Source organism: Lissotriton vulgaris, chromosome 4_1, assembly GCF_964263255.1.
Source record: "Lissotriton vulgaris chromosome 4_1, aLisVul1.2, whole genome shotgun sequence".
Taxonomy (NCBI): Eukaryota; Metazoa; Chordata; class Amphibia; order Caudata; family Salamandridae; genus Lissotriton; species Lissotriton vulgaris.
In genome coordinates, this window is record NC_141691.1 from 1386324598 (window position 1) to 1386352291 (window position 27694).

Genomic DNA, 27694 nt, shown 5'->3' on the forward strand with positions numbered 1-27694 from the left:
CTGTGGATCGGGCTGTTGGATGTCTGGAAGTCTGGTTCTTGTCAGGCTCTGTGCTCGGGCTCCGGCGGAAGCGTCGACAAAGCAAGCTGTTGATCGCTGGATGGTGCCTGCTTGTGCAGGGTGGTCACTCCTTGACCACAAGGGAGATTCTTCAGTCGTCTTCTTGCAAAGTAGATCGTCGAAGGTCCAGAGTTTCGTTTCAGAGTTTCAGTCAGGATTCATCTCAAGTCTTGGGACTCAGCTCCTACCTATAAGCCAAATCTAGGGGCTGGATTACCTGCTAGGTCCCTCCTATGGGTGGGACCAGCGAATGGGGTGGTTACACCCCTTTCCCTTTGTCCAGTTTCGCGCCAGAGCTGGGGCTGGAGTGCCCCAGCACCGGTTTGAACTGGACTATGCATGGGACACCTTGTGTGCCCCAGTGATGTCTCAATCCTTTGAGCCCTCCCTGTCCCAATACACAAAATCCTGTCTGGGGTGGTGCTAGCACCTCCCAAGGCAGGAACCTATTGTCCAAGCCTCCTTCGCTGGAAGGACTCCCAGCAGCAGGAGGTCAGACTCTTGTCTGTGGCAGCAGCATCCATTTTGTGATGTTTAGGCTCTGGTTAACTTTAACCGGGAATAGTAGGAACAACATGTCTTCTCCCTCTAGAAGGGTGGAATGGTCGTCGCCCGAACTGGCGAGGGGGTAGTATTCCAAAACGTATGACACCTTACTCGACATGTTTTGATAAAGCCAAACCAGAGTTAGAATTTAACCGCGAGGTTCATAATGCACTTAAGAGTATATGGTATAGCTATATCATAGAACAGCTATAAGGGCATGGTTCCGAAAGCTGCAGACAGGCTCAGCTCATGCTAGATCACCATCTCACATAAAACCAAGCACTCTGCCTCCAGGAAGGCCTGCCATAGGAGTGACTTATAGGTGTATATGTGTCTAGATATAAGGTTAGATATAGGTATACTATATCTAAGCAAGGGGTGATTACACAACCTTGCCCCAGCTGAGTGATCAGCCAGTTGTGTCAATGTGAGTGGCCAGCCAGGGGTGGCATAATACATACTGCAGCCCCTGGTAGGCCTTGGATTCACCTATGCCCTGGGTACCTATAGTACACTGTACAGGGGCTCATAAAGTGACCCAGTATCCAATTGGTAATGCATCTAAAGTACATTGTAGTGAATTTAGAGAGAGAGCAGCTGGGCTGTGGGTCTGATTAGCAGGCCCACAGCCACATTAAGCCGAAAACCAGTGAAGCAAAAAGCAAAAAGTGTTGTGACCATAGGAAAGCAGACCCTACTCTCCTACAGAGATTTTCCTATTTAGGTGCCTTTTATTACCCAAGTTTTGTGTTCTATAAATGGGGTGTAAGCTGAAGCCAGGAAAGTGTTTTTGCACTTGTGCCGTTGCCAGTTGCCCAGTTTCAATTGGATCTGTGCAATACGAGTTTTTGATATTGAATAGCATATGCCCTGAAGAAAATCCAGGGAAATCTCAGTATGCCTAACTATACTCAAATGACTAGTTCATACTTTAATGACTACCTTCAAGTTGTACAGCTTTCATTGCAATTGGTTACTTGCTGTTTTCTCTTGACTTGCTTCCCATTGAAGCTAGGTCAATCTACAAGACTACCTGCATCACCCATAAAGCCATACACACCTCCACCCCTCGATACCTGGACATCAAACTCAAATTATCAGGCAGCTCCAGACCTTCAGGCAATGCCGAAAACATACTGCTCGATGCTCCTACTTTCAAAAGGGAAAGATTTATGGTGCATTCCTTCTCAGGTAATTGAACGAGAATTTCAATCCCCTGACCACCGCCTCTTGCTCGTCTTTCAAAACCGATCTTAAAACTCTTTGCTTCCAAAGAAACTTCCAGGAATACTTCAACCCAGGTCAATGCCCTCATTCACATGAGCTCAATTTTGTAAATATGTATTCTATTCTTGTTTGACCCCAATTATGCCACCTTCCATTTGTATAATCGTGGTTGTATATGCAACTTGTTAATATGTAAACTTCATCACGAGTACCTTATGTAACTTGCTTCATTCTATTGTAAAGCGCTCTGACTCCTTTGGGTATTGTTCGTGCTATATAAAATTGCATTCAATAAATAATTAAATGTATAAATGTCAAAGGCCAGCTACAGCACCCAATAGAACCCATTAGCCGCTGGTCAAGTGGAATTTCCAGCAGTGTTTTAAAGTGTGACTGACATATATGCAAGAACATGCATGTGCTACTTTAAGTTTTTGCGACGCCTGGAATGTTCCCGTAGCGGCCCTTGTATTTGTTTTCTTTATTCTGTGTGTTAGAACGCTTGACTGGCCTGTAAATTGCACCCAATATAAAACCTTTTGAAGGCGTGTTTTTATAACCCCTTTTCCAGCGTCTCAGGCCTCCCACTGTCTTTTCAGTTTTGTTTTTCAGTTTCCATTTCTCTTTGGCCCCGATGTCCTCGACCCCGTGCACTTGTGAGAGGTTTATGGTCCAGCAGGGGTGGGTTGAAGCCCCTCAGAGCAGAGCTCGCAGCCCCCCATTCCTTGTAGTTTCTTGGAGGTGATGTTCGCTTTTGTCTTCCCTCGGCCAATGCGAACCTTCCTCGGAGCATCTGTCACTTTTGGGGACAGGAAGATGGATGGGTCTCAAGTGAACTGCTGGGGGCGGGAGGAGGGGGTAGCAAATGGCGAAAATAAGAAAGGACGGGGTTGGGTGAGGGGCGGAGAGGAAAGCGGGCACTGCTGAGGTGACAGACAAGAAATGAGAAATTTAAGAAATGCAAGAAAGGAGGACGCGGTGAAGGAAGGACCGAGATGATTCAAGGGTCATGTTCTGAAGGTTTCGGAAATCCCGCTTCTCTGGTGACGTGGGTGGTGTGCCATCCTCCTGTTGAATAACACGCCTTTGGATGTTGACGACTGTGGTCGGGTGAAAAATTTGGAGTATACAGTGGGCGCACTGATGCCAGCAAAAGAAACAGCCCATCAACTGTCAGACCCTCACAGACCTCTACCGGAATCGGTGAATTTTCTTTGAAACGTGTAAGTCCTGGATTCAAAGTAAATTGGAAAGCATAGACCAGAAAGACGGTCTTGCTGTTGGATGTAGCTGGCAAACCTGGCAGGCTTCCCGTGCGTGCGCTGGTGAATGCAGTCCCCTGGCGGAGTCGTTGGCACTCGAGAGTGATATGAAATGATGTAGCCTTGCCCCATTTTTAGGAATGTGTATAATGCCTTGTTTACAGACCCAGCCCGGCGCTGTGAGACCTATCCCCGTGGAAATGCTCAGACACCAAGTGTGCCGCCTCGTGTCTTTTTACATCTCAGCTGGTCTAGGGATTTGCACGCATGTGTAGTTAGTCTTTTTTGCAATGCTGAGTACATGCACAGCACTATGACATTTTTATTATATACAGAGGGGTACTTATTTTGCACCAATCACTGACCGATGTTAATGTAAAGGTTTTAGATGGTGGGTTGCGCATGCCTTGTTTTCATTTCCATTATAATGACAATTGACCCTGTGCTCAATCAACGTGGACTGTATTATAGTGCATGCATTTAGCCAGTTGTGAGATTGGAATAGCGCTCTTTCGTTCATTTAAACACGCATACACATATTGTGTGATATGTGTAATTTGAGATCCAAATAAAAGTGAATCCAGTGGAGCCAGTATTTGCTTAACTCGTAGTTTATCCAGGTACCTTCTGAAATACCGAAAGATCATGTTGTTTAGTGTTTATATCCCATGCAACATCACGTCGCTGCATTGCATACCCATTTACACTTCGCCTACGATGTTATCGTTTTTTTTTGTAAATCCAATCACACCGTCACATACATGGTACTTAATAAATCCGCATGCTTGTGTTTTTGTCTTCCTTTAAATAGTGGCTTGCCGTTTCAGGTATTTCCTTTCATTTCGTTGTCGCATTTTCTGTCGAGTTTTCGTCCTTGGTGAATTGCGTTTTCTGGTTTCAATGTGCGAGAGGAGCATCCAGCGATGCGGGTTTTTCTGGAACGGAGTATGAGTATATTTCGAGGCACGGGCGGGCATGACTGGGGCTGGAAAGGATGTCTTCGGGCTGCCAGCGGTGGTGCCCAGCTCGGAGGTGGCGCCCCGGCTGGAGGCTCCGTCCCTTGTCCTCTGCACGGACTAACTGCAGTTCCCAATAACAAAGGCTAGGGGGCGTGCGCCCGGCGCCGCCGGCAGGGAGGGAGGCCGCGGCCGGGGACAGAGGGCCCGCTTGCCACTCCGGCAGTAGAGCCCAGCGGCCCCCGCCGGCATGTGAAGCAGCAACAGCAGCAGCGCCCGCAGCACGCAGAGGAGGCCCGCCCGCCCGCCCGCCGTGGCGTTATCAGCGGTGCAGCCGCCTGGCCTCGCCGCCATCTGTGATACTGTGGGGGCTGGGCTGCCGCGCGCCCCTTCTCCCCCCTCAGCAGGGACCCGGCCGCGGGGGGCTTCCATCTGCAGAGCCTCGCGCTCGCCGGGAGGCGAGAGTGCGTGGCGTGTGCCCAAACGGATTCCTCCGTCGGACCCCAAGCGGAGGTACAGTACCTATTTAATGTTTGATTTAAAAAAAACGCAAAAGGAGTATTTACCTTTTAATGGGGCAGGTGACCTCTCCGTGCACCTGAAATTCCCTGTATAATTGAGTAGGTGAGCTGGAATTATTTAATCGTTTTAACAGATTACATTACTGAAGCCAAAAACAGATGCCTGGGAATATTTGCCGGGAGAATCACCTCCCACATTTTGAAAAGTTGTCATGTTATAAATGTAAAGGTACAGAAGTGAGTGATGCGTATATTTTAGAGGGTGCCGGCAGTTGGTCGTCGCAGCGGCCCTGGTTGTTGCCGTTAGTCTGGGGTGTGCGGATTTTGCACGGACGCTTGAGGTCAGGCGGGGCCCTGACCTGGAGTTTGAAGGGATTTGTCCGTCTTTGACCTTAAGGGAGAGGCTGTGCGGTTCCTTGGGGTGAAGTGTGCCCCCGACGTGTGCTGCGACGTTGGTGCTGGGTCGCTGAGGCTTGAACTAGATAGGCAGCCAGACCCGGGGTGCTTTATGCTGTATACAGCGTGCACCCGTTCTCGCGTTTAAAGCACTCTTGTGGCTGTGACTTTGCCTTGAGAGATCTCTCTGTATACTTGGAGCTGCCCCATTCGTCACCTTAAACTCAACTAATGAAGAGTATTTTACTGAATGTGTGAATCTTCGTACGTCTATACTGTCAAGTGATTCATTTTCACTACTGATGAGATGGTGGGTTGGTGTGCCTGCTGCAAAGACACGTGTGACTTGGTTTAAGGGGGCCACGTGTATCATTTTATTTTGCTGTCGTTGATTGAATATTGTTAAATGATCGCTGCGCTTGCGTTGAAGCGTTACACAAAACAGTGATTCATAATAGCTGTGTGCCACTTATAAACATGGGCGTGTGCCCAGTGGACCTTCTCGCTCCTTCTGTCACCCCTGGCGCACCTCTTTAACAGTGCTTGACAAGGCTGGCAGGCAGCGTTGTGCCTACGTTGGCATCACACCCGCCTTGGCACGTGTGTTAGCCGGAATGGGTATCGAGAGTTGTGCAGGCGGCATAAAATCAAAGGACACACACTGTCTGCTTTATACTAAGTACCTTCTGGCAGCTTTATCAGCTGCTAATCTTTTAAAATGGCGGCAGGGCCCACCCCTCGAACAAAAAGGCAATTCTCATTTTGATTCCGTCAAATAACTGAATGCACAGCCGCCAAGGGCCTCCCCGGGAGACGAAGATGCTCTTTTCAGATGCAGATGTCCACCTATATATAGCTTAACTGTGGTGTTAAACCCGTTTCCAGGCGTTCTTAATTTGGCCAGTTTATCAGACAAAGGAAATGAAGAAGGGTGCATCTGTATGCCCAGGATCACACAGTGTGGTAAATCCGGAGACACAGCTAGAAATGTTAGTCACAAAACCAAATCTCCACTCAGGCGTTTTGAAGTTTCTAGCTCTTAGCATCTTAATTAACTCATTTCGTCGCCCCTTTCTTCCCCCAAAAATTAAAATACGCGGTAGCGGCCAGGGGCGTCCCTTCCATTGGTGTTGCAGGTACAGTGCACCGGGCCCCAGAGGCAAGAGGGGCCCAGTGAACCCCATTATTGGTGCATTTTATCATTCCGACAGCAGCCAGGGGCTCATTTCCGTCCATGCACTAGGGCTTATGTCACACTTTCTGTGCTACTGTTAGTGCCCCATGGTATGCCTTTAATTTTATTAGCCTGGGACTGGAGCTGCAAGGACTAGGAGACGTTGTATCTACGCAGCCCTGTCATTAGCACTCACCAGAAGAACGGCCCCTCTTCTAAAGCAGCCAGCAGTATCGCCCAGGTTTGGAAATGCTAATTTCAAAACATGCCTTTTTAACTTGCCTCTCCCACACATCGAGGTGTGGCTAGGGGTGGGCAAGCCTGGATATTTATCGGCAGAGACGAGCATTGGCTTTGCTTTCAGAGTAAAAAAAACGCGGGCCGAGACAGCAAGGGAGTCAAATGATGCAGCAAAGGTCCTGTAAAAATGAAAGAAAGATTCGTTCAGACTAAAAATAGGTTATTTCGTGAACACTTCACTCACTCCCTTGGCAAAAGTAATGGTTTTTAAACATGAACTTTTCCCCACCTACAATGTCCTGACAACATCGGCATGAGTGCACCAAGGAAAGCCAGTGTGTCATGTTCACTGTATGTACAAGCAATAATATTGTGTATCTGGAGCAACTGTCTAGTCAGTCACTCACAATTGTTATTATATTGCACACATTCTAAACGTAATGTCCACAAGAGGTCCCGGATTCGACTCTCGAGTAAACCGAGGCACAATGAAGTAGTCATTTGACAACGATCACACATTTTGTCAAGCAGGGAAGCTATGATTTGGGTGCAGTTTTCCTGATTAAATATTGTTTTGTTCAGTCACTGTATAAATGTTGAGTTGGACACAGCGCATAAAACGTCAGAACGGTTTTCTTGTAGAACTTTAAGCTTAAGTTAACGCAGGCAACTGATTTTCGGCAAGAATCACTGCTGCCCACTGACTTAAACAGTAAAGCGTGAGTGTCGGCACCCCCATGTCAAAAATGACATACAAACGGAGCACTCACTGGGTTACCACAGACCTTCAGTTAGACCTATATAAATTGCAGGTCAACTACAGACACAAAGCAGAAAGCACCCTTTAAAGATGTTGTATGTTCAGATTAGATGTGTCTGATGTTTGGGCTTTTATAACTGCAATAGGGCGAGGGAGAGAAAAGTCAATGCATGCAATGTTTGTTTGGTTCGGCTCTATTTTGTCTCAACAGTCTCTGTGAGACAAAAGGCGCAACCAAAGCCAATTATACATCTTCAGCCTAGCTTGGTGTGCCCCCCCTAGGGCTGAAGTCGAACTATCTTTGAGTGGCCTATTTACTCTGATACAGTGGTACGGTCTAGCCCGGACCAAAAAAAACTGCCTGGGTACGAAAAAATAAAAGCTCCATACATTCACAAATTCCGATTTCAGACTTTCGGTGACAGTGTTGATTGCTGGCCTCTGAGGGCAGCCTTAAGAAGCCATGCGTGCCAAGGTTGTATTTTGCAGCCGCTGAACTGCTCTGCTCACCACCCACTGCAGCTCTGAAGAGAGTAATGCGTTAGCCATTAAGAGGCCAGCACACGTTGGCTCCAAAAGCCGCCTCCGCTTGTCTGTCGTGGCCAGCCCGCCTGGCATTGTCCCGCTGACAGATAGACAAGCCCAGGCGGGCACAGTGTTTTTAATAGCACACCAGAGACAGAACGAGCGAAAGATTTAAAGAGATACAAAACGGGTGGCGGGGCGATAGGGGGTTGTAATGAGGAGAGGGGGAGGGAGAAAATGACGGGGAGAGAGAGTTTTGCTCAGGTGCCTTCCAGCGCGTGTCTTTGCCAGCTGCCAGTCACCGGCGATGTTGCGTGGCACCGGGCCCGGTGGGTGTAACACGACCATGCATGTGTAGACGCCGGCTCCCCTCCCCTCCCTGGCCGGGGTGCCGGGGGCGAGCCCTGCAGGCGGGAGCGTTGGCCGCCGCCCTGGTGGGTGTGTCCGCGAGTGAGTGTAATCTGCGGTCAAGAATGTCAGAATTCAAGGGTAGGCTGAGTCCAGCCGTGTCAAATTTATGGCCCTTTCCAGGCCATAAATTGCACACGAATCCAGGAGACCACATTTCTGCGCTGCAGCACAACACTACTCACTGATTAGGCAGATCCTCCTTTTTTGAAGGTAATTTTCACTATCAATGCGACATAGAACGTTTATAATGAACCCTCATTAGTTTTCAATAGAGTTTATATTAACTTATTTTTGTATTTACCTTTGAAGACGCACACGCCGTTCCCACAGCCACCCCTCTTCTTTTGCTCCCTATAACAGTTTACCTTGCTGCTCTTGTTCGTTTACTCCTGTTTTAGTTGTGTAAGCATGAATGCATTTGTAATCTTGTGTTTTTGTTGCAGGCGGTGTGAGATAGCCAAGGCTTTAGGCAACTTGGCCTCGGGCCTCGCTGATGGCTGGCTCCCCGAAACCAAGATGAATGCATTTCCAACAGACTGAAACCACTGGCAGTAGGTACCGCCTCTTATTAATATGCTCCTCTGAACCAGTGCCTGTTTTGTCTTTGATGTTATCTGTCATCTTTTGTTGCGAAACACACTGCTTTCCCCTTGAGATGTTTTGTCTGGTTTCGACACCTGAATAATCTACAAATACAAGTACAGTTATCCGATAGATTACAGAATGGTTTTTACCTTACCTGTTAATTAGCGTCTGGAAATGCCCTTGCTGTTGTTTTGACTCTGTAAAGTATGTTTTTAATACAATAGACGGTTTAAATGAAAGTCGTAATTGAAGCGCCATTTTGTATGTTTTTTTATTTAAATGGTGTGCACTTTTTTTGTATATATGTATTGGAGCGAGAATGCATTGTATATGCGCACACATACACAAAGTATTGTAGATGTGACTTTTTCAATACTGCGAATGTTTCCTTTCGCCTCCATTCGCTCAGTGAATGGTCTCGAGGCCCAGTTTCATGTTCGACAATGTACAGATATAATCCGGGTGTATTTTTTTCATGAACCTTGCTTTTGGTGTTATCACACCGTGCTAATGCACTTGCAGCCCTGCCTGTTACATAAAAAGGTTTCATGTGTGTGGCTTAGTTTCTTGTGACCTCACACGCAGGTCAGATCCAAGTGCTGGTGCTTTTCGGGGTGTGCCAAGGTTGAATGAATGGTTTCTGTAGGAGAGGTGTTGGTGTCCTCCGCTTGATGTCTTTTCACAATATTGCTACAGGGCTTGTCCACTGCCAATGAATACCAGAAGAACTGCCATTGTTGCTCCACGGACACCCCCTCCCGTGCGTGCACTGGAACAGGTGTGTGGGGGCCCTCCCCCCGTGTAACCCACCCCCTCCATTGTCCTTTCTAAGCTCTCATTACAAACAGCTTCATCTAATCTCATCCTCCCTGTTTGCAGGCCTTCAGCCACCTGCCAGAGGCCCTCAAACTGGTTCTAGCAGCAGGTGGACTCCGGGATGGGAGGGGCCTGCCGGAAGTGACGGTGTGAGATAGCAGTGGGATGGATGGAGAGATGAGTGGCTGGTGAGAGCGAGACATTGTCAGGCAAGAGACACACTGTGGTTTGTAGGAGACTAAATGAGGTTAGAGGCACCATCATGTAAGGTGGGAGAGCAAAAGTTGCTTGTGCGAGGTGATGTCCATGGTGAAGCCTGAGGAGGAGGGTTGGACAGACTTGTGGGTGAGAGAACAACACAGCGAGACACCGAGTAAAGGAGACTGAAGCACACGGACTGTGGCCCTAGAGTCAGCCAGACAGAAGGTGCCTGAGGTCAGAGAGCAGCTGGAGCAGGAGTTGCAGGGGAGTAACACATGGAGGACCTCCGAATTGGACTCGAAAGAGAGACCTGCTGAGGGGGATGAAAGAACTTGTGCACAGAGTTAGGCCAAGAGATGCTAAGGACAACATAGATAGTACAGGGTACTTTGAGATTGTGCCATCAGTGAAGGACATATGGTGGGATGCTCAGATGGAAATAGTTTGGCACAGAAGGATGCAGTTAAGAGTGGGCAACCAGGTTAGGAAGGTGGGAGGTGGAGCTGGGGGGCAGGAGTGTTGTGAGGTAAGGGATAAAAGACATGTACAGGGAAGATTGAAGGAAGACGGACTCCCACGGTCACAGGGAGGGAAAGCCAGATCCAGGGGAAGAGTGACGCCTGAAAAGAAATGGAGATGGGGATACAGAGTGAGGCAGAGCAGGGCACACCTAGGAAGCACTCATGTGGTGGTGCATAAGGGGGAACCGTGGATGATAAAAATGGAGAGATGAGGAAATTAAAGCCCAGCTCCTACACCAATCTAGAGTAAGTCTTTTGGCTTTTGTGCCAGTTATTTTTGTTGCGGTCAAACAATGTATGTAGCAAACGTCATACAATTCTCACATAAGATAAGAAGGAGAAGAAACATTCCTCGAATACAATGTAAACATCTCTGCTGGTGAACAAACTCCATATTCTAGGTCCATGGATAACAGAAGTGGGCGCGTTTGCATGTAGTAAATTTGCATTTGCCGGCAGCTGTGGTGTTCCATTACAGTTTTGAGCTTCAGCTGGGGTATTCCAAGATTGAAATCTTTAATTCTGTGAGCAAAGATTAACTTTCTTAATTTAAGAGGAAACTCCATGCTGCTGTGATTGTGCGATCATTTTTTTTATTCTCGCCTTATCCTCATTTTGATGGTTGCTGTTTGATCGTAGCTGTGGGATGATGATGATGGGATTGAGTTGGGGATGGTAGTGAGGGTTGGAGCCTCAGGGACAGGCTAGTGGATGGTGGCGGGTTGGGGATGGAAGGGATAGTGACGGTGATTGTGAGCATGGGCACTGGTTTGGTTGAGCGCTTGAATGGTATTATGGTGATACTGATGATTGAGGGTGGTTGGTGGCTGGGTGCGGTTGGCGGCTATTATGATGCTGGTATTGAATTTTGAGAGATAGTAGCAAGGTGTTTGTGAGAGTTGATGGCTCGGTGTGGTGGGGATGATAGCAAGGATAATTCAGGGGTGGGAGCTAAGTTTAAAGCACGGATGAAGCTGGCGGGGAGTAGCATTTACATCTTGGATGGTGTAGAGCTGAGTTTTCTCAATGGTGGTTGAGTTGGTGAATTTGGTGCTGGGGGAGGGTGTGGGGCAGGGACCTGGATTTTGGCAAGATATTAGTGAGGGTTGGGGCCTGGATGAGGATGGTAGAGGGGTAGGTAGGGTGGTGAGTCTGGAGATCGTGGCGAGTAGGAGTGGTTGTGGGGTGGGAAAAGTGTATAGGCAGTGGGTGTGGAGAAACGTGGGTGGGTTATGGTGTTTTTTTTTCTGTGCGTTCTGTCCTAGAGCTCCACTTCCCTCATTGTGTGCCAGTGTCAAGGGGCTCGGCGCTGTCATGTGGCCACAGATATATTGCTGCTTTATGGCCGGTTGTATCCTGGGGGCATCGCTGGGGCACCGGGGTGGGGGGGGGGGGGGGGGCAGCGCTCGGTCATTGTCATAGCCTGCCTCTGGCTCTGTTCTGTGTTTTGGCTGTTGCTCCACTGATGCGAGATCGCCCTCCCTGAACGCCCCCCAGTCAGCAACATTTCAATCGTAACATCTGGAGCAGAAGTGTAAGTGGCGAGGGAGGAGGGGGGACTGAAAGGAACTGTTGCATTTGGCTTCACCAAAGCAAGGAAGGAAGCCGCATTAGGCGTTGCGGTGGGGGCAGATTCTGTGGCTCCTGACGCTAGGCGCTAACAATTGGGGAGGTCAAAGGACAACTGAGTGGGGTCAACGAGACACCGTGGGGTGTATTTTGAGACTGTGTAAAAAGGGGAGCCTCCTGAGGCCGCGACGGAGTCCCCTCGAAGCGCCTGTGTTGTGAGAAAGGGTTTATTGGCCTGTGGGCGCCGAGCGCGGCTTTATCTAAGGAATGCCTGCTTTTGTCGAAATGAAAGGCCAGTCCGCCCAAATTCTGGCAGCCGTGAGCGTGCCTGGAAAGGACAGTTGAGGGGCTAGAGTGTACTTCGCTTTCCCAAATATTTATCATTTCAGTGGCTTTTTGCAGAGAGAAGTGGGGCTGGGGGAGGGGGGCGGGGGAGTAGAGGAGAAAGCCAAAGCGGTCAGATGGCTTTTTATTTTCTAAGAACACTACATCATGCTCTCTGAATGTAGTGAAGCAACCCGCAAATATGTTTTTTTTAAAGGTTATTTTATAAATTAGGATTGTTGTAGAGGCGCGTGCTGGTGATCTCAGCAGCACGGGTCCCAGGATAGGCACAAACACGATTACGTCGGTACCTGGAAGTTGCTAGTGGAGTAAATACCTTGGTTCTCTGCTGACTAAAACGCGAAATAATTTTAATGGCCGAGGCGAGACTTGAGGGGCTGGGGTGGAACATTTAAAAGAGAAATTGATTTGGACCCGAGAACCTTATACATGTGACCAAATTCTTCCCAAATAGGCCTCACAGCATCCACGCACATTTTGAACCATGCAAGGTATCAGAGGTGGTGGAGTGCGACCGGGCTATCTTTACATTTGACAGGTAACAGTGGCCGCTACATTTCTGCTAACTGGCAAGCCACGGTCAATATACCAAGTGTACAGTGTTAACAATGGTCTTGCGGTTACCAATGATTGTTTCACTCTAAACTGTACCATGCCACAATAGCGCTTGATTTTGTTAGCGAGAAGACCTACGCGGGACCGCTCAGCACTCCACAGAAGTTCTACCCTAAATATTACAGGGAGGACAAAACTACATGACCTCCGATTTATCTGAGAGGACTTTTGAAGCTGGCTGGAAGAAAACGTGAATATTTGCTTCAAACCAGCAGTGCTTCCTTTAAAGGGGAGTTTTTATTAGTATCCTTCTGAGACGGAATTTGAAATGAAATTTCAATCTGAGTGTTCTGGGTTTCAAAATAATTCCAACCAGACATTTGGCATCAATAACAAACAACAATATGGAATGTGCCTCTCGCCTCTGATTAAAAGGTGACCTTACAAACTATTTTACCAAATAAAGAGAGTATATAATGTTGTCTTGACAAAGATGGAAATATAATTTCGACCATCGAAATGCATCGATGCCATAATACCAATACGTCAACAAAAAGCACGGTTTAGAGTATCAACTGTACAATTACTGAATTCCATGCTCCTGATATTGTTACATGACGTATGTGTAACAGTTAAAGACATATTGTACCTGTCTAATTTTCTTATACTCTCTCTTTTATGATGTGCTATTGATCGATTTTTAATTCATTTTGTTTTAGTATTAATGTGATGTACTGTACAGGGATTGTGCTTTCCATAGACACCCAAAATCCTTTTTAAGACGAATAAATGAATGTATAATTTTTTTTAATTAAGTGGTTTGTGTTATTCCTTGTTTTATATGATTCAGTCGTCTTTATGGTGTACAAGTGAGTTTGGTGAGGGTAATATTTGGTCTGTGTGTGGCAGCTTGATTGAATGTTGGTCAAGATTGGAACAAGCTACCTAAAGGGAATCTAGCTTTATTCCCAGTGTAAATTCTTCAGTTGCGGCCTCCCTGTGGAGGCCAGATAACAACAATGTGAAACTGCAGCAGACACTAGCACAACAAGGCTGGAAGTTGCAGAGTTGTCGTCCGCTGACAGGGCTGAACCAGTCTTCTGTGACTTGTTACAGAGGGCCTTCTCCGAGGATGGGCCTGAGCATGACCCTTCGTACCTTTGTTGCACGGCTGCTACAGAAGTCCGATTGATTCTTGAAGAAGGTATGTGCTACTCTGGGGTATTGTCCCTTGAAGAACCCAAAGTACCACTCTTATGCTCTGCACACCAGTGGGATTTAAATGGCCTTCTAACCATGGTCGCTAGTTGCCTGGACGAACCCATGGGAGCCACGCCATTCAGTTGTGGACCTGGACAACTGACTTTTCTGATGCCAACATCTGACCAAAAAAAAGTAAGGAAGGAAGTCTGAATCCCACTCAGCATCTGAATTAGAGGGTGCAGAACAAATGGTGCTCTTTGGAAATGTAAGTGATTAGTTAATCACTTTACTAATTATGTACTGAGATACACAAGCGCAAGGTGGCGCTTTGGGAATTCTTCCCTGGTCATTCTCAAACCTCCATCTGCGTCAGAAGATGTACATCCTTCATAACCCGGTTTGGATGAATCACTACCTCCAAGCCAGAGACACCTCAAAGGCTAGGTGTGGTGAGTTCCCTGAAATTCTGTCAGTGGAGCCCAGGTTTTACAGCAAGGAGCTTCCTGTGCTGTCCATTGGTGGTGCTGGGGGCGAGGAGGACGAGTAGGGCCTGTGCGCCAGCCTTGCCACCCATACATGCTCTTTTGAGTAGTCTCCTACTTGTCACACCAGTTCCTCTGGGAGTGTTCGGTCACCCTCTCAGTAGAGTTTTTTGCTCAGTCACCACCAGCGCACATTTAGTGGCTTTCTGGATTCATAGTCTATAGATGGAATCACAGTGGAGACCCACAAGCCCCAGAGCCGAACTCCTGGTCCTTGGGTGGCAAACGGATCAAACAAAGGATTAGGACATCAAGCTGTCGGTATCTCTGCCTGATCACCGGTCTTGTGGTCTGTTTTGTTTTGTAATCTCCTTAAATATTGGCAGTGGTGGTAGCTAGCAGAATGGACAAAGACTCTTCTATACTGCTAGACCCATCCTGTTGTGATATATGATCATTGTTAGGTTATGGGGTTGGTGCACAACTCTGGACGGCGTGCACTAGGGACGTGACCAGGGCACACCAGAGGACCATCCATGCGCTTTTAGTTTCACTTGGCTAATCCTTTGACTCTGCTTCTGGATCTGTCCATCAAGTTAAACATGCCCTTCTTGTTATGACGAGCAATAAGATGAGCAACCTTTATAATACACCCAACAGGATGTGGTGAGTAAGTTAACCTCCACGGTGATCTGAAGGTCACAAGTTCGAATCTCGGAAAGGCAGTCATCCATTCATTGATCCCTTCCCAGGACAGTAAATTTAGTACTTTTAAATTGGCTAATAGTACACCTTTTATTTGAAGCGATCAGTTAAAAATATGTTTGCGTTATTGTTCGATTACTTGCATGACTGGGCCCAAGCTACACCATAAACATCCCAACCCAGGTCCCACATATCAGGGAACTCTGGAAATTGTTTGCAACACAGAAAGGGTGGCAGGCACTATTGCTGCACTAACTGACAGTTATTACAACCGTTCTTTGGTTCACGCTATAATTTCCACTTCTGCCCACCTCCTAAGACCAGCCACCAGAAATGGTCTTAACATATAAACTTATTTAACACAACAGTGGAGAGGCAAAGCGTATCAGTGCTACTTTGTGGATTCAAATGCCATACATTTGAGTCAACATAGATGACAGGAGTAATGGTTGTCCAAACGGTGACGTGATTTTCAAGTGCTTTTATTGTGTTCATTATGAACACAATAAAAGCACTTGAACATCACGTCACCGTTTGGACAACCATTACTCCTGTCATCTATGTTGACTCAAATGTATGGCATTTGAATCCACAAAGTAGCACTGATACGCTTTGCCTCTCCACTGTTGTGTTAAACACTGGAAATTGTTCCTGAAACTCAAAGTAATAGCAGTTTTCACCAAGGATCAGCTGCTGATATGCTTTAGTGATTAAAATCAAACGCTCTGAAGAATGGCACAAACTCAGTGTGGTATTCTATTCTATGTCATGCTAGAACTATAACTTGGATGATGCTTTGACTCGTCTACCGGTTTGTGTCCCAGTCGCCCTTTCCCTCCTCTTTTCCTGCGATTTCCTTCACCCTCCCCAACTCTTTCCCGCCTTCATTACCTATCTACTTCCCCAGCTCCTTCCCCCTCCCCTGAATCTTTTCCCTTGCTTGCTTTTCCCCTTTCGTATTTGTGCTTATTGTTTATCTTAACCTTGCAAGTAACTATGTTGCCATGCTCTAATAACTGTGTAACCTTTGTAACGATGTAACCTATAACTATGATCTGATGCTCATGTAAAGCGCTCTGATACCCCCAGGTCTAGCCAGCGCTATATAAAACCTTTAAAGTAAAAAAATATATAGAATGTTGAGGGTGGATGAACGGTAGATGGAGAGTAGAATTCGGGGACTTAAATATGGCCCATCACATAACGAAATATGAATGTAGGGCCAGGTGACGAGGACACAAACCTATGGACAGAAACACAATACCCGCTCAACACTCGGCGTGTTTACAGATTTGCATGAGAGGAATTACTAATTTGCTAAAATAAAATCAGTAGCTGTCAGAAATGGAAGGATTGTGCTGCCCCCCAAAAAAGAGGCACCGTTGTTAGGAAGTCAATGATATTGTCCTTAAATAATGGTGCCGAGGTCTAGGTTTAACTGCATGACGGAGCGAGCACCTGAGGTCTGTGGGGGTGGGCGGTAAGGGCCAGATAATGGCGCTGGCGAGGGGCGGAGGGAGGCACCTTGTCAGCGGTACGTGTTGCCGTGACACCTTGGAGGTCACATTCCTGCCACTTTGATCTCTCGCTGGAATTGCCTCGAGTAATTACAGGAGACCCAGAGCTACTCCCAGAGAGCTTTGTTGACGCTACAAAGGAATCCCTGGCATCTAAGAGACTGGAGAAAGTCCCCGGCACCGACACTTGGTAAATGCTAGGAACTTCCAGAAAGGGGGCTGCGGATGGATCCGCTGGCCAATGTGACACTGCTCCTAGTAAGGACACAGAGCTGCGGCCTGAGTTTTGATTGGACAGGCCGCCCATGGCCTGCGCCATACCGCCATTCAGAGCAGGAACTGCCTGACTGAAGACAAACACGGATGCAACCGTGGCTCAGTGTGAAGCTTTGTGACAACGGAAGCTCGTGCAACAGCGAACAGTTGTGCAACACAAGCGCCAACAACTGGTAACAATTAACTGAAAATTCAGGAAACTTATTTCCATGCTCAAAGAATCAATTAATTATCAAAAAGTCTGAGCAGAGCCTAAAAGCCAATTATTGTCAACTCTGTGGAGCGGAGGGCGTGTGGGTGAGATGGAGAAGTGGGGTGGATGGGGCGGGGGTATGCATCCGTTGCCAGGGGCGGCTGGTGACATTTGACAGTGGTGGGGCGTAAACTAATTTCCGCGCTGTCCCTCCTTACCTCTGTGCTGTCCCTCCTTACCTCTGTGCTGTCCCTCCTTACCTCCGTGCTGTCCCTCCTTACCTCCTTGCTGTACCTCCTTACCTCCTTGCTGTACCTCCGTGCTGTACCTCCTTACCTCCGTGCTGTACCAACCTGCTGTCCCTCCTTACCTCCCTGCTGTCCCTCCTTACTGTCCCTCCTTACCTCCCTGCTGTCCCTCCTTACCTCCCTGCTATCCCTCCTTACCTCCCTGCTGTCCCTCCTTACTATTCCTCCTTACCTCCCTGCTGTCCCTCCTTACCTCCCTGCTGTCCCTCCTTACCTCCCTGCTGTCCCTCCTTACCTCCCTGCTGTCCCTCCTTACCTCCCTGCTGTCTCTCCTTACCTCCGTACTGCAGTCGGGTTCTTGGATTTTTGGGCCCCTGAACAGAAAGGGAATATGCTATACCCCTTTAATGTGAAGACACTGTGACACATTCAGGGCAGTATGCACCTCAGTAGATAAATTAAAGGAAGTAAGCCAAAGTAGGAGAACACTTTAATAACGGTAACAAAATGAAGCACAGAAAACACTGTATGCGACTGCGAGGAATATTGAGAAAATAAAGTTAAACAGTAACAAAAGAACAGGACTAGACCTCACAGCTCAACTGTACATAACGTTGTCACTTAGACCATAACAAAATCTTTAAAACGTTCTGAAACAGGAACTTTCCTTCTAGACAATCTGTAAGCATGCACACTTGCTGATGCTTAGGTTCAGCTGATCATACCGGATTGTGAACGAACGGGTCTCCCTGGCCGAGCGGTTCCTTCAGGACTTGACTCCCGCCCTCTTAAGGATTCCTGGGTCCGGACTCCGGTCAGGTCTTCAAACCCCATAAACAGAGGCCGCAGCACGAGGGAGGGGGAGGGCTATAGTATTGACCAGCCAATCCTGGCTGGGCGGGCACCATGACTGCTCGCCCAGTCGCCCTGTACATCCACGGGGGTGCGGCCCTCCCCCTGGTCCTCTCTCTAAGGGGAACTGTACTGGGAAAACAATCTGCGCATGCGCGGGCTAGTTTATGCCCTTAAATCCACTTGCGCAGCTGCAGCAGGCCCAGCCGCCCCCCCCTCCGCCCCCCCTGTCATTCCTGAAAAGTCGAGTGTCTCCCGTATTCCGGGCCGGCGGGCAGCGCGATTATTTTAATATTTCTATCATTAGTTTAGTGAGGACGCGGTGGGTCGTGGGGCTTAGTGGGGCTACGCCCCTACGCCCCAATGGACGCACCGCGCCTGTCCGTTGCCCTCCCGTTCCATCTCCCCCATCCAGCCTTACAGTAAACATGGGGGTTGTAGATGGTGCCCCTGTTTGTAGCGGTGTCCACTGCGGGGCTTGGGTATCGCGTTAAGATAAATAAAGACTTTCTAATGAGAATCTGATGAAATGCTGTGAAAAAGTGCTCTGGGCTATGCATGGGCTTGAGCAAGTCTACCTGCCTATAAAAGTAATTTACGTTTATGCACATCCCGTGCATTCTTTGTCAGTTTGCACCATATGTTAAGGATTCTATAGGATGTGGGAATTTAGGAACTTCCTCTGAAAAAGCATGCAATTATACGATTTCTTCCACACAAGACAAAACATTCACGGCAACTGCATTGAAAAGCAATCAATCAGTATTTATATAGCGCGGCTTATCACCCTAGGGCCTAGGGAGTATCCAGGCGCTGGTACACAATATTCCATCAAGGCCAGTCTTAGATTGCTCTGGACCCCGCACTGTCTCTCAGGCAACTTAGTCAGTAATTTCAGGCCTTAAAGCTTCTCTGAGCTGTATGCTTTTTGGTTTAAGAGGTGCCAGCCCAGCTCATACAGAAGGGCAGACTGGGCCAGTGCAGTGCAGTAGGGCGATACATGGTGCACTTCTCAGTAATCTGGTTGGATCACTGGCTGTTTTGGCAGAATAGGAAGCCGTACCAGCATACGTTGCCTAACCACTCCACAGAACATTGTTCAAGTCTATCTAAGCGCGTGTGTGTGTGTGTGTGTGTGTGTATATAATCTAGTTCTTCCCTGCTTAAATATGCCACACCTCCATTTGTGGACCTTGCGCCAGCTCTTTTGTTCTGTAATGTATACTTGATTTAGTGCTACATCGCCGTGCTGATGGCAGGAAGTGCACGATTCACATTATGCCCCAGGGCTCTTTTTCTCAGTACGTGGTTTATAGTATGTGTGTTATGATTGGGCCTATTTGTAAGATATTGAGCAAGGTGCCTGAGAATTGAAAATATACTCTTATGGTCCCACAAACAGGGAAATATGAGTTGTTGCAGGTGTTGCAGAAAACACAGAGAATAGATGTAGTCCGCGTGCGGGTACCTGCCTTTAATAATTTTTTTGCAGCTTGTGTCATAAAGGTGGGTGGGTGGAAAGAGCAAGATTGGAGGTAGTTGTACTTTGATTTTTTCTGGCAGGAATTTAGTTATATTTCGTGGCTGTTTTAGAGCATCCTCCAGCACATTTGCCGTGGGTGACTGCTTGAACCAAAATTGTGTGTGTGTGTGTAGTTTAAGGCAGAAGTGCGTTCTACGATTTAATGTCCTTCAATCATGGGTTAGAGAATAATTTTCCCTGTGCAAATGTTTATAATCAAATCTTTTAGATGGTAGTAATTTCCTTAGGGATATGTATGTACAGAAAAACGAAATGAATATCCACAAATCAATGTAAAAGTCCATTAACTTGGTGTAGAGAGCTCTCCTGATTTCTGAAAGCTTCCAAGTTGTGCTAGAAGGATTAAAAAAGGTATTTATTGTAATTCTATTTATATAGTGCTTGCTACCCCAAACAATCACCTCGATAAAACAATTTTTGGGTGAGTAGCACCCTACTCCGGAACCTAAAAAGGATTAGTGGTGGATTAGTATAGGGAAATATGAGTTAATTTGAGAGGTGGGCATGCGTGTTGCGTGGATTGAATAGGATAATGGAGGGATGCATGAGGAAAGAGTCTAGAAAGTGTTATTTAGGTGACCATAGTAGTAAGATGAGGTTTGGGGTGAATAAAAGGAGATGGAGGAGAGTAGAATCTCTAAAAAGGTATTATGGATATCGTAGTACAAAAATGAGGTTTGGGATGAGTCAAAGGAGGTATATATGAGGGATGAATTTAGAAAGGGTTGTTTGGGAGATCATAGTAGTTAAAGGAGGTTGGAATGAGCCAAGGAGGGATAGAGGAAGGAAGAGTCTAGAAAAGGTTATTTTAGAGCTCCTAGTAGTAGAATGAGGTTTGAGTCTGAGAGTGGAGGTAAAGGATATATTGAGAGAGGCATTAGTATAGGGTGAGGCATAGAGTAGTGTGTTGGAGAGAGTCAAAGGATATTATTGTTTTTCTCTACTACAGTAGGAGTAAAATAATAGATACATAAGTACATAAAAGTGTCTAAACTCAAACTTTCAAGTTTTGCTGTCCTTGAAACTAATTTATTTTTGTATTCTCATAAGTTTTTTATATTGTCCTCCGTCCTTCAAATGATGCAAAACAGAATGCATAAACATGATGAAATTTGTAAATGAGAAGACCTTTATAACTAACAACCTGATGTATAAATTACTTAAATGTTGTTGAAATCCAAGTCATGCTAAAATCAGTTCAGTGGAGATACGATGCTTCCATTCAATATTTAAAACCAAAGCATGTGAAGAAAAGTTTTATAGGATAAGGTTAACATAGTGATAGAAATACTTTCCATGGCCGCAAGATTAAACTGGCTGAGGAGTTACTGATAAATTTAGCAGCAAGTCGGAGCCTATAGTCCATTCAGAAGGTCGAGACAGGACAAGGAGCAGTGCTCAGGAATTGAGATGGGTACTCCATCAACTCAACCAATACATTGAATATGAATACTAGTGTTTCAAATTTCTGGTTAAATTTTTTTCTGAGAGTGTTTACAATGCAGCCTATCATCAAAAGTTCCTTCTAGCTCTCACTGCCCTCCAGCATGGATACTGGTACGATCAACCAACGGGAATTGTGAATAAAATTATGATCACGTTTCTTTAGCTGGAGGCTCTGCGATTTTCTGAGGCGGGATTTGCCCAACTCCACGACTGCTCAATTTCTGAATTGCACTCACTATCTCTGATGAGACGTTAAAGTGTTTTACGATGAGTAGTGCTCTGCTCTGTACCTAGGGTTAGTGGTTAAAGAAGTGCTTAGTGTTGGTTATTGGAATTAGTCATGTGCTCTCAGGAAACCATGCCATGCGTTTACTCTTGTTTCTTTGTGACAGATTAAATGACTAGGAGTGAAGTGTGATTGTTAGAGTGTCTATGTGATTTCATGCAAATGGTTAGTGAGATGAATCAATAGGATGGTGGAGGTTAGGTACTGTTCGGTGACAAGGAGAGTTTTAAATAAGGAGAGCTTGTGATCTGTATTTTCCATTTTCTTTGATATGTTGGGGAAAAGATTGATTTCCATTATTCTTAAATGAGGAAAGCCTTTTCTAGGTCAGGTTTCTTAAATGTGCTCTGAAACAGACTGTTTATTTGGTGCCTGGATTGCTAATATGTTCACACTCCCTTTTAGCAGTGGTGGCTTTAATGTAGAACCTTTCGATTAAAATGCCCGGGCTAGAATGTGTGTATTCACCCATTGTAGCTGAATTGTTACTCTAGTACACCACAAAGATTTGAAGCTTTAATATCCATATTTGAGTGAACCCGGTGTGCGATGACCGCGCGGTAGTCTTGTCACTTTCACCCTATTTTGCTTTCTAGTCAAAATAGTATGTGGCTTACATCTGTGGTTAGCTATGCATTCCTCTATGTACCATTTTGTATGTTGCGCTGACTGCCTCGAGAGACCTTGGGGTACTGCTTAAGTATACAAGACGCGGCTCCTGAAGTCTTTGCATTTAAATCTTTTTTGTGTGTTGCAACGCAGAGGTGCTGCATCACAGATTAGGAATTCTATTTCACGTAGCACTGATCAGTGTAATGAAAGGTTGTAGAAAGTTGACAGGTATAGGTGCAATTTTATTTTTGTTGCAAATTGTCAGTTTCGATATCCAACAAGACTGTCAATGGTAGCTTTTCCAAATGCCAAAATGTCTGCATCTGTGTAACTTGATTTATCTTGCCTGCTGCTTAGTTCCTTTATCTGCAAAGTTTTAGTATCCTAAGGAAGTTTAGACACAATTATGACGTATTATATAAACATTAGACATTTTATATTAATTTCACTGTCAGAGTTTGTCTTACAAAATTATTTGTGAGATACAAGTCCCCCAGTATCCTATCTGCGCAGCCGAAAGCAATTGCAATTTTCTTTGCCTTATGTTTGTTTTTTATAAAGCGCATCAATAACTCCACTGGGGCATTATGGTTCTAACAAAAGGTAATTAACCAACTAGTAGTTATTTGGATTATTTTCAATTATGCCTGGGGAAAGAACCAGAGCTTCAAGTTTCTCCTAAATTTCAGATGGCCTCGCCCTCTTCCAAGCACATCAGGTAGCCGGTTCCACTTTTGAGCTGCAATTATTGAGAAGGCTTTGCCTATTACTGTCTTACCTTTAACTTGTGGAACTATCACGTTCATTCATGGAGGATGACTTGGCATACAAGGACGTATAGCCTAAAGCGGCATCCGAGGGGTGATTAGCTTCTTTAGTATATAGCTTTATGCACTAATCAGAAGGATTAAGACTCTCTCCTTTGTTGGCAAGCAAAGAAGTTATGCCAGCACCAGGGAAATGTGAACCCTGCCTTGTATCTTTGTAGCCAATCTTGCTCTGGATCAATTGCAGTTTTTGAGGAGATAGCCTGATAGGCCCGAATAAATAGAATTGCAGTAATCCAAGCGAGGCGACATAATTGCCTTCAGAATAGTGATTCTTTGAGATGACTTAAACACGCAGTATGTGAACAAAGGAAAAGGGAACCCTGTAAGTAGGGAGGGACCAAGGGTAGCAGTATGCACCAATCCTATCTTGGGTAGGCGCCCCTTGGAGACCATGGTTTCCCTCACATTTCTCTACGTCCCTTTTACTCTGGCACTCACCTACTGAATATGTCTTCCAGCAATTCTTCTGAGCCTCTGCTGCCATGGGCTGTACACCGTTCCTTTCACACCCCCTACCTTGTGGTCCTCATCCTGGACCCACAGTAAGTGCAGCATTTCCCAAGCACACTGCACTATAACTAATCATAGAGTGACTGCCACATTCTGCACAATACCTCGACCTGAAATGTGCGACATAACTGCATCCCACTTCCCACGTCAGTCATGACTTAACACACTTCTGCACACAATTTAAACCTGAGTTCATTGTGGCTCATAAGGGTAAGCCAGTATTGATCTCTAGTATGCCACGAATCGCAACCTATCACTTCCACATCACCAATAATATGGTTAATAATTTTGAGACATTGGACGACGGATCCTTCCACCCCAAAGCCCCCCGCCCCCCCCCCCCCATTTTCTCCACTCTCCTTCCCCACTCCCCCTCCTTACTTATGCAACCTCTCAGGCATTCTGATTCACTTGTCCTGATGGTGATCTCATAACTTCCGTCGGCGATCGAAATGTCGTCGACAACCACATCTTGACTCCAAACTCTTACTTATGATTAATGTGGAGCACAAGATGATCTTGTTACTGCTGTAATTTATGTATCACCAAAAAAGTCACTTTGCAGTTATATGCCTGAGGTCAGTAAATCTGTTGATTTCCAGAACCCCGTCGCTTCCTGCTCACTTCATGATACTACATGCACCTTCATGTTTATTGATTGTGTAAATAAATACACTACCTTCCATTTGGACAGTAATATACCCAACTCTGATTGTAGTTTTGGGTTATGGTTACATATTTTCCTTGATGGGGAAAGCTTTCTTTAATAGCATTAAACATGCAGAGCACTCGTTTGAGTGAGTGCATTTTAAATAAGCAGGTATCTGAAAGAGGCTATTAGTTATAGATTCCTTACCCTAGAATTACCCCCAGGCGTCAGACTGGATCCGGAGAAATTTTTTCGTAGCAGTACCTTTGTGTGTCAGTAGGTGGCATTGGTCGACTCCACGTTCTGCGTCGTGGTCGCCGGGATGACGTCGCAGTGTCTTAGACGCCTCCCCTGCGTGCTGACTTCAGTTCTTCCTTTTCCTCGCCAGCCGGCACCGATCCGGAGAGAGCGTGTCCTTATTCACTTTTTGATTATCTCTTTTTCGACTTTAGTTATCTTTTTCGAGTCTAACAACTCCTGGTGCACCAGGGATGTCCAACCGTCGACCCGGTTTTAAGCCCTGTGACTCCTGTCATAAGTTGATGCCTGTCACCGATCCACACCTCGTGTGCCTTTGGTGCCTAGAGCGCGACCACGACCCGAAGTTGTGCTCCGACTGCCCGACCCTGAACCCGAAGTCTTTGCGGGACTGGTCCCCAAAGCTTCTGGAGGCCCGGCAGTCCGCTCCGTGCTGCTCGAGGGGAAGGTCGTGGGACCGGTTGCGGAGCCATCACCATTCGTCATCGAAGTCTTCGCACTCCTTGGGTAAGTCAAAGCACAAGAAGAAGGCAAAGAAGCCTCCTCGTGGGCCGACGCAACGTGGGGCCCGGAGTGCCTTCGCTCTCCGGCTCCTTTTTCAGAGCCCGCGTCTGGGACGACTCTGCGCTTCCCTCCCTTTGCCGTAGCATCCCCTGCCCAGCTTCGTCAGTTTTATGAAGCGCTGCACAGCACGCCTTCGGGCTCCACTGTATTGAGTGGGGTCCTTAGGCCTTCGATTCCAGCGGCTCCGGTGCCACAGGGCTCCCATGAATCCAGGCCTGGATCTGGATCAGTGCTGGTTGACTCACTGTACTTTGCCCGGCGCCGATTCTGGTGACGACGCCCCTAGTTGCGCCCCAACTGGCGTCGACCCCAGCCTCACCCCCGATATGGACACCACACCGACGTCTGTATTGGCGCCGGAGGGTACTTTTGTCCCGCTGTTCATTCCTGGCGTTCCCCACCACCCTGATTGGCAGCCAGAGGAGGGTGAGGAGAACTCTAGTAGACCAACTTGAGGAGTCAGACTGGCGAGAGGAGTTGGGTGATGCCAGTGATGTGGATACCTCCCCAGACCTTGCTATGCTGTCTCCCCCATCCTTGGCCAAGGATGAGGGAGCCTCGTATGCTGTGGTGTTGTGTAGGGTGGCTAAGGCCTTGGGCCTTGAGCTTCCTATGGTGGCAGTCCGGACTAACCTCCTGACTGAGGTGCTTCAGCCAGCAGCGGCCTTTCCGGTGTCCCTGCTACCTTTTAATGAGGCCCTCACTGACATCCTTCTGGGCACTTGGTCCAAGCTCAGCACAGGGGCTCCTGTGGATAGGGTTATTGCCCGACGCCACCGCGAGCCTCCGGGTGACCCACTTTTCCTCTCCCAACACCCTACCCCCGAGAGCCTGGTGATCCAAGCCTCCACCTCAAAGGCACATTCCCCACTGTCCCCCCCCCCCCCCCCCCCCCCAGATAGGGAATCCAAGAAGCTGGACCATCTTGGGAAGATGTTTTCTTCCGCCAGCTTAGCACTGCGGTCCGTGCACACCGCGTGACTCTTAGGCCGTTACAAACACTTTGTGTGGGACACGGTTGGGCAAGTGCTGCCACAGTGCCCGGTGAAGACTCTGGCCGTGCTCACCCCGGCTGTCGCGGAGGGTAGAGACACAGTGAAGTTCACCATCCGATGTGGGCTGGATACCGCCAACTTGCTGGGTAGAATTATTTCAACATCCGTAGCCTTGAGGCGCTACAACTGGCTGAGCTCCACTGCTTCTCTGGGATGGCTAATCAACCCTTTTGGACCTGCCCTTTGATGGCGTTGCCTGTTTGGTGACAAGGCGGACAACGCGCTCTAGCATTTCTAGGGCTACAGCCAGATCCTTGGGCCTCGCTGCAACCTCTCGCCCCATTCAGTCTGCCTTTCGCCCCTTTCGTGGCTACGGAATGGGTGCCCACCACGTTCCACCCAGGGCCACAGGCCTGCGCAAGCTACCCAGCCTCTGCGTGGCTGGGGAGTGGGACCCAGTGTTGTGGGTCTGGGGGACAGCTGGCAGGCAGGCCAGTCCACCAATGCACCCCCTGCAGCAGCCTCCAAACCTTCTTAGTCCGAACTTTCAGGGCCACCACATGCCAGTGGGTGGCAGGATCCGCCATCACCTCCCCCACTGGTGCAACAGCACGTCAGCCAGCTGGGTTTTGCAAATAGTCCGAAGGGGCTACTCCCTCCCCTTCAAGATGACCCTTCCCTCCATCCCTCCATGCCACCAACACTCCATTGCATGTCGGAGTATCATCTGGCCCTTCTCCGCCAGGAAGTCACGTCTCTCTTGGCCAAGTGAGCCATTGAAAGCATCCCTGTGCCCGAAATAAGTTGTGCTTGCTACTCCCACTACTACCTGGTACCCAAGAAAGACAAAGGCCTGCATCTTAGACCTCAGGGACATCAACCGCTTCCTCTGAAAGGAGAAGTGCAAAATGCTAACTTTACCTCAGGTCTAGTTGGCCCTCGACCCTGCAGACTGGATGGTAGCGGTGGATTTGCAGGACGCTTATTTTCACATCCCCATCCTGCCTGCCCACAGGCATCACCTACGGTTCACGGTAGGCCACAAGCATTTTCAGTTTACTGTACTCCCTTTGACCTTACTAGCACCCCTCGGATCTCGGAGGGGGCTGTAAGTCAGTTGCAATGGTGGCTCATGAGCCAGGATTGGGTCAACAGCAGATCCATCTCCCTTCCCCAACCAGAGTTCACAGTAGTGACGAATGCTTCACTCCTGGGCTGGGGCGGCCCCATGGGAGAGGCAAAGATCAGAGGCTTCTGGACTCCAGCGGAGTCCGGGCTCCACATCAACCTTCTGGAGCTCCGGACAATTAATCTTGCACTAAAGGCATTCCTTCCTTCTATCAAGGGAAGGGTAGTGCAGGTTTTCACTGACAACACCACCAGCATGTGGTACTGCAACAAACAGGGTGGGTGGGTTTGTGGACCCTATTTCAAGATGCTCTTTGCCTTTGGACATGGCTGGGACATCAGGGCATATCTCTGGTGGTTCAACACCTGGCAGGTTCCCTGAACGACAGGGCAGAAGAACTCAGCCGCTGGTGCATGATGGATCACGAATGGCGTCTTCATTTGGAGGTGGTGCAAGGTCTCTTTCAGCAGTGGGGAGAGCCTTGGTTAGATCTATTCGCCACCAAAGAGAACACGCAATGTCAGCAGATCTGAGCCGTGGAGTTTCCAAGGCAGCACTCGCTAGGCTGGGGCGGCCCCATGGGAGAGGCAAAGATCAGAGGCTTCTGGACTCCAGCGGAGTCCGGGCTCCACATCAACCTTCTGGAGCTCCGGGCAATTAATCTTGCACTAAAGGCATTCCTTCCTTCTATCAAGGGACGGGTAGTGCAGGTTTTCACTGACAACA

The 27694-nt window shown here is 47.6% G+C and overlaps 1 protein-coding gene across 6 annotated transcripts in view; it reads left to right on the forward strand.

Moving 5' to 3' along the window:
- Positions 1-27694, forward strand: part of GREB1L (GREB1 like retinoic acid receptor coactivator) — a 558043-nt gene that overhangs the window by 253024 nt on the left and 277325 nt on the right. For 2 of the 6 annotated variants that reach the window (XM_086965621.1, XM_086965624.1), the window contains exons 1-2: positions 4279-4564; positions 8522-8629. The gene's annotated coding sequence lies outside the window, so the exon portion shown is untranslated. Of the gene's footprint in view, positions 1-4278; positions 4565-8519; positions 8634-27694 lie in introns of those variants that run through there. The other 4 variants (XM_086965625.1, XM_086965626.1, XM_086965622.1 and 1 more) reach the window with 3 other exon arrangements.